Source organism: Macrobrachium nipponense, chromosome 20, assembly GCF_015104395.2.
Source record: "Macrobrachium nipponense isolate FS-2020 chromosome 20, ASM1510439v2, whole genome shotgun sequence".
Classification (NCBI taxonomy): domain Eukaryota; kingdom Metazoa; phylum Arthropoda; class Malacostraca; order Decapoda; family Palaemonidae; genus Macrobrachium; species Macrobrachium nipponense.
This window is the reverse complement of record NC_061089.1, coordinates 65,932,042-65,940,241: the sequence shown is the minus strand read 5'-3', so window position 1 is coordinate 65,940,241 and position 8,200 is coordinate 65,932,042.

The window sequence follows — 8,200 nt, the reverse complement described above, 5'->3', positions numbered from 1 at the left end:
TCTTCCCATGCACTCATTAGCAATTCGTCGTCACTGGTTTTCAGATATTGCCCCAGTGCTCTGCTCTCGATGTTGATTCAGTCTTCTAAGCTTAGTAGAACTCTCCCTCCTTCCTTATGTGTTATGAATAGTCTGTCTGTCTTTGCACTTGGGTGTAGTGCTTTGTATAATGTCTTTTGTTTCATAGTTTTCTGGTCTATGCTGCAGAGTTCAGCCTTTGAACTCTTGTGCCGTATCTGATTACTGTTACTACGGCCCATATGGTTATGGCTTTCATCATGTTTCCGGTGTTGAGTTTTGACTTGCATATCGCCTAAGTCTCTGCATATATTCTTGGTGTTTTATATCTTCTCCTTCTATTAGCCCTTAAACGCCGAGCCGGTATTTCCGAAAGTGTCCCGTATGCCGGCGGCGTTCGCGAGTGAACGGCAAAGCGGAAAAAAAATTTCTTTTCAAATCACAGAACGCTTAATTTTCAAGATTAAGAGTTCATTTTTTGGGTACTTTTTTTTTGTCATTACCTGAAGTTTAGTATGCAACCATCAGAAATGAAAAAAATATCATTATCATATATAAATATTGGAATATATGACTGCAAAAAAAAATTCATATATAATTGTATACAAATCACGCTGTGAACAAAACGGTTAAAGCTAATGAGTTATTTTTTTCTGTTGTATTGTACACTAAATTGTGATAATTTTGGTATATAACAAATTGTAAAACGATCAAAGCATCACAGAGAAAATATTATCACAATATGATGCATGAATTCGTAACACGCCAACGTAAAAAAAGTTGTTTTCAAAAATTCACCATAAATTGAAATATTGTGCTAGAGACTTCCAATTTGTTGCAAATGAAGGTAATTGATTGAATATTACTAGACTGTAAGTGTTGTAGCTTACAATTGCAATTTTCGACCATTTCGGTCGAGTTAAATTTGACGAAAGGTCAAATTTTTTCTATTTATCGTTATTTATATGAAAACATTTCAAAACTGATAAAAGCTACAACCATGGGTTGTTTGTTGTTGTATTCTACAGGAAAGTGTGCGCATTTTCATATATAAAACTTTATATAACGGCTATTATAAAACGGTGCAAACATTACGACAATCGGACAAAAAAAATTCTGATTTTTTCGGAGAGTTACCGCGCGGACATAAGGAAAAAGTTTTTTTATAAATTCACCATAAAACGATATATTGTGCTAGAGATGTTCAATTTGTTGCAAAATAAAGGTAAATGATTGAATATTACTAGAATGTAATAGTTTTAGCTTACAATTACGAAATGGTAAAAGTTGACCGAAGGTTGAAATTTTGGCACATCATTATTTATATGAAAATATTTCAAAACTGATAAAAGCTACAACCATGGGTTGTTTTTTGTTGTATTCTACATGAAATTGTGCACATTTTCATATATACAACTTTATGTAACGGCTAATATAAAATGGTGCAAAAATTATGTCAAAGTGACGAAATAATTTCTGAGATGTGTCGCTGATGCTTTTTAGTGCAAGAAGAAAGAAATTTGCGCTTGCGCACCTGGGTAACGATTGTAAACAAACCAACAGCTTGATCCGTGAACTCCCAGCATCCCTCAAGGTGCGTGATTCAAAAGTTTTCGCCAAGTAGGCCTATAACTATTTTTCCGCGAATTTTTAAAAAAACCTTTTTGCATTAACGTTTCATACGTCAATTCAGCACCCAACAGACAATTTTCGTCAACGTTTAATGCGTCCAATAGGCGTTTAAGGGTTAGTATTCCCAAGTATTTGTATCCTGTCTCATCTGTGTGTTAGATGTTATTCCCATCAGGTAGCCATATCCCTTCAGTCCATGTCACTTTGCCTCTGTATGTTGACCAAGGCGCATTTTTCTATTCCAAAATCCTTACAGTCTGACACAACTTGATGTTGTCCATGAACATCAGATGGTTAATTTTGTTGCCTCCTTTCTTGAGTTGTACCCAGCATCTATGTTCTGCAGTACTTTTGTCTTGGAAATCATGGCTGTTACAAAGAGTATTGGGGACAGTGGGTTTCCTTGAAAGATTCCTCTCCTGCTAGTTTTATCTCAGAGCTTGCACTAATTAGTACTGTATTCCAATTGCCCATTCTATTTTTTAGGAAGCTGATGGTGTTTTCTCTGCCCCATATATTTTCAGGCATTCTATTAGCCATGTGTGGTGGTATCATGTTAGAGGCTTTTTTGTAGTCAACCCATGCCATGATTAGGTTGGTTCTACTTCTCTTACTATTCTTCATTACAATTTTGTCCATAAGGAGCTAGCTCTTTTTGTGCCCCTACTACCTTCTGCAGCCTTTCTGTTGGTGGGCGAATGTTGTTTGTATCTTCTAGGTAGCTGTATAGCCTTGCACTGATAATACCTGTTTGTAAGTAACATTATTGGAAGGCAGGTGATAGGCCTGTAGTTAATTTGTAACCAGCTTAATTTTAACTAAATCTGTTTAGGTAGTTCATCAAATTAAGTGTTTGTGAATGTGTTGAATGTTCTGATTACAAAATTTTGTTTTTGTTTTTATAATTGTTTGTTTGTCTGTGATCATTCAGGAGTTTTTTATGCGTTTATTTAGGTAAATAATTTGATTAGCATAGTATTAGTTAAAGCTATTAGGTATTGTAAATTTATATTGTTCATACGCTGAAGAAAACTTCAGTCTTTATCAATAGGATAAATCTTCTAGTGCCAGCTGGAAACCGGTAAAAAACAATCAAAGATTATAAATGCAAGGTATCTGTGGCATCTGACCTCCAATGCATAGTTGAGGTGGAAGCACATTGAGAGAGAGCACTGAATCCAGGAACTTACCGCTCTCTCTTTTACCGCTTGGAGAGTGGACCTTCGCTTTGCTCTCCTCCTTCCAAGCTGGATTTTTACATAAGCCCCCGTGGTTTGTTTCATATTTATCCAGCCCAGAAGTCACGTGAGCATCAACGTTTTTAGATGGTCTTCCAGGATTCCTGTGTTCACGTTCATCTGGGACAGATGCAATTTGCAGTTTATGTGCTTCGCACCTTTTCCTTTGCTTCATCATTGGCTGTTTTCTGTGCAATGCTAATCTGTCTCTCAAGGGGATATTGCCCCCTCAGGGAGAGAGGGACCAGCGACATTATGTTTTTTAGCATTTTACATTTGTTATATTGAAGATATTTTGAAAACATTTATGTTAAGACATTAATGTTTTATTTATCTTTAATTTTATCTTGTTACACATTATCTGGGAATGTGGTAATGTTTTAGTCTTAGAATTTGTGTGTTTCTGGATGTTCGAGACATTATAGGTTCATGTTACAGACAAGGTTTATGTGCTAGGATTCGGCTTTCTATCCATAGTATTACTATTCCTACACTTCCTCAGGACGAATTTTAATGGCGGACAATCTCTGATTGCATTAGTCCTGTCTGATTGCAGGACTAGTCATGATTGCTGTCTTGATTCTTTCCCGTCATTTTGGAGGGGTCTCGTCTCTTTCCCGTCATTTCGGAGGGAGAGGGGCATGAGTCATACAACTCACTCCCTTCCCTTTATCCTTACAGATAAATATGATTCTTTTCACTCTCACAGGATAGAAGACATCTGTACTGATGGTGAGAGCATATTATTTACACATATTATTTGTTTCTTTATAGGCTCTTCAATTGTCACCCCTGCTTCTCGCCTTGAAGTTTGGCGGCCGCGTCATTCCGCTCCGAACTTGAAAGTCCCTCTGCTTCGCTTCCGTCTGACAGAGATGCCACTTTACTAATTTGGTATGTTTGTTGGTGCTGTGAAGAGAGAGAGTTTGGAACCCAGTCAGTCCTGTTGGTGGTGTGTTCCTTGCTATCATCGTAGCTCCTTCTTCTTGCTAGTCGACAATACTGTGTTATCATACAAGGATACCAACCTTACAGACGGCTTTTCCGATGTGTGGATATCATCTCCCTCTGATATTTCGTCATCCAATGATGTTCGACTTCCTACTCACTGCGCCATGTATGATGTTAGATGCATAGGATTAATAAAACCCTGGTGTTCAGTGATGCGTGTATTGCAGAGTGATACATACTGCAAGAGCGCCAGTTGCAAACTGACTCGGTTAGAGAGAAACTCCAACCATCCCCCCAAGGCAGAAAAACCAGTCTTGTTCTCTTCTACACTCTTACCTACTCCCTTTTGTTATATGAAATAAAAATGTAGTATGATTTTGTTTGAATGTCTCTCTCTCTCTCTCTCTCTCTCTCTCTCTCTCTCTCTCTCTCTCTCTCTCTCTCTCTCTCTCTCTCTCTCTCTAAGAGTAGTCTGTGTGATGTCACAGATAGGCTTGTGATGTCTTGGCTTCTTATGACAGGAAAAGTTTCAATCGGCGCTGCGTTCAAGTGAAGGGCGATTCCACTTCCTTCACTGATGGATTATCTTGGTAAATTCTTCTCTTTTCTTCACATGTATGTGTACTGGGGACACCCTCCTGTTGCTGTAGGAGATGAAGGAAGACCTTTTCGCCATCTTCGCTGTCAGTGAGGCCTTTGATTTGGGCTACCAGTCCGAATGGTTTGACGTCACTCACAGCACTTCTCTGCCTGTGATGTCAGCTTCAGTGACATCTCTCCCCCGCCTGTTGCCATGATGTCACTCCCAGCCTCCTCCATAACATCATTGCAGTCAGTTCAGTTGTCAACCCATCAGAGGTGCTCTTACAAGAGAGGTTTGATTGGCTGGACTCTGTACTATTTAGTAGGTGTCCCCTCTGGGGTTCCAAGCAAGAAGTGTCATAGGCCAAGGGCTCCTTCCTCTTCTCCATCACCTTTTCCTCCTCCTCCCCCTCGTTCTCGAGTCGGACATTGGAGGATTCAGGACTTTGTTGCTTCTTCTAAGAGTGAGAGAGGTCTTTCACCATCTTCCCAAAATAGATGTGACTTTCCCCTTCAAGTGCATGGACATGTTCCAGTCCTTGTTGATCCCCCCTTGCATCAGAGTTCTCAGGTTGATTCTTCGTCATCTCAGCCTGTTCGAGTTCGTCGCATGATGAGAAGGCTCTGATGTAAGGGTTGAAGGTGAACATGGCCGTGTATGTGTTTTGTCGCACATCCTTAACAATCTTAGCTTAGCCTAGAGGTTGAGTTCTTAGCCTGACCCAGCCTAGCCAGTCGATACTGCCTTAACCATCTTAACCTAGTAAGTGCTTGAGTTTTTAGCCTGACCTAGCCTAGTTAGATGAACATTCCTTATCCATCTTAGCCTAGCCTATGTGGTTAATTTTTTACCCTAGCAAGTGGTTGAGTTCTTAGCCTAACCTAGCTAGTTCGAAACTACCTTAACCATCTTTCTATCCTAAGTAATTGAGTTCTTAGCCTTGCAAGTGGTTGGGTTCTTAGCCTAGCTTAGCATAGCCTACCTAGTTAGTTTGAACCTTCCTTTTATTCTTAGCTTAGCCTGAGTGGTTGAATTCCTGTGTAACAAGCCTAGGTGGATAAGTTCTTAGACCACCCTAGCCTAGCCTACAATGGGTGAGCTAGTTTGAACCTTCCCCTACCGACTTAGCCTAGCTTAAGTGGTTGGATCCTAGGCCTAGCCTAGAATGTTCAAACATATCTCTCCATCCTATCCTAGCTTAAGTGTTGGAGGTCTTAGCCTAGCCTAGCTGGTTTGAGCTAATGTTTTTGCACATGCTCTTCAAATTCCCAGAGCATGTTCTTCTGCTTAAATTCTGAAAGAAGATTTTCCCATTCTTCAAGGGTTTGGTGTTCGAGTTGGTTTTGATTCTTAGCTTAACCTACCTTTTTATCCAAGTAACCAGATCAGTAATGTAACTTATATCCTATCTCTTAAGTAGCTAAGATCCATCGTAGGTTTGTGATGCATTGCTCAGGAACTTTGCCATGGTGGTTCTTTAGTTTGGTAGGGGGGCATGTCCTATCTTCATAGGAAATCTCCTCCAATGAGTAGCATACTAATCATATTTCGTCATATGGGATCACTTCATAGGGTGTCTCCTCTGTTGAAGATGCACATATCCTGGGCAGCTCAAGGACTTCTCCCCTGTCTACAATGCAATTACCTTGAAAATAAAAAGTTGACAGTGAGATATTTAGAATGTACCTGTACTGAGTATTTTGATGCAGGACATCCCCTTGGGTTATCCTATTACTATCTCTTCTGTCTACTTAGAGAAGACCTATGTTAGACCTCTTCTCTTTGACAGGAAGCTAGAGATCTCCTATTCATGTTGTCAGAATTGTTTGTTGGAGAAGATGCTGGATGATGAGTGCCCATGCTTACCTTCCTCAAATTTTCTAAATTCTGAGGGAGCTGCACTCAGCTCCAATTTCTGATGTGGAGTTGGTTGTCTTGTATGCTCCATGCCCCTGAGGCCAGGAACTCTTCAAAATAGCACCTGAACCTTCAGAAGAGGCTCAAGAGTACCCTTAGTAGCTCCTTAACCCCAATCTGAGTAGTCAAGAGAGGTTCCTCCCCAACACAACCTTCTTCACCAGTTTCTTGTGGAGTGATGTCTCCAATCACCAGGATCTTTATCTCCTCATGTATAGAGTTGATCCAGTATCTCTTACAAGATATCTTTTCTGTGAAGCAGTGGCTAATATGTAAGGAGGATCTTCATCAGCCGTATACAAGGTGAGACGTCTGCTGCTGTGATTAGTGACATCTAAAGGGTTCCTCTCCACTCAGAGTTCCTGTTCGGTAGACAAGATCTTATGAATTTTCCAGAACAGAGGAAGTTCCTTCTGTTGACAATGGAGAGGTGCTACAGGACTTAATTGCGTTTAGTTTGTTTGACAGATGTGGACCTCTATTCACCCTCAGAATCCTTAGTGGGGTTCAAGAGCTTGGAGCAGTCTTGTTCACCTTGGAACCTCAGACCTCGTGCTTGGGACCTTACTTTGGTACTGAGTATGGGACCTTACTGAGTTGGGACCATACTCTGGTTCTGAGTTTTCTCTCTCAACCTCCTTCGAGCCTATACATCAATCATCTCCTAGGAAACTGACTTAGTAAGCAGTTTTCCTTCTGACCTAGGCATCCATGGAGGGATTGGAAAGCTTCAGGGACCCCTCAAGCACTGCATAGTTATCTGAATGTCTCTTCTCTTATAGGTTAGATGTCGTAGACTTCATGTTAACACAGGCCAGGTTAAGAAAGAGGAGGTGTCCTAGTACACCCTTTCAGTTGTGTATGTGAGGTGTTTAGACAAGCCGACTCCTCATCGTCATGTTCTCCCACTGATTGGGTGCATGCCAAAGCGCATGTCACCAGAGGAGTATGTTCCTCCCTTGGCATTTTAAGGTCTTACCTGTTTCATAGGTTATGAATGCTGGTTCATGACTGCCTCACACCACTTTCACCCACAGATCCTTGGACACATTTTCCTAGGGCCCAGTGGTGACTGTTCAGCAATTGTGACTCATCCAGTGCCCCTGGCAGGACAGTTTGTATCTTGTTTATGATGATTGTGTGGAGTAGGGAAAGGGGCAGTTGACTGGCCTCTTTTCTTTCCATTTTCGCCTTTCTTCATTCCTGCATCAAGCCAGCTGGAACTGGCTTGATGCAGGTGAGCATTGCAGCTATTCTGTTACAGCACTTTTCATGTTCCATTCAACATGCAAATCTGCTTCTCAGTAGCTAAAACTCCTCTCGCCAGCAAGGGGAGCCAGGATTGGTGGCCGACATGGTTTGTTACCTGAACAGATATAGTTCTTTTGGACTTCCATGAGTGCAATGAATCTGGTCATGTTTCATTGTATTTGAACCCAGTGGATAGATACCCAGTTATCTGTTACAAGGGCCTAATTGACCCTTTTTTATGAAAAGGAGAAAAAATCACTAACTGGTAATGTAACCTACCTCAAAGAGTAAAACCACAAACCGGCATCTCTGCAGCTAAATCAAGTTATTAGATCTAGGCTAAAACCAAACTGAGATACAAAAATAGTCTTTATTTCCCCAAAAGAACTAAGATGAAAAACATGGAAAATAAATTGGAAATCCCAAAAACATGAAATACAATCTCTCCCCATATATAAAGACATCCTTATATAAAGACATCAGTTCAATCAGCATTTCTATATCCCCCAAAAGCAGAAATTAAAGTGTCAGTCAGTGAATTCATTTTATGCACTAGTGACATTCGACTCCATATGTAAAAGAAACTACAATTATCAGAAAAAAAAAAAAA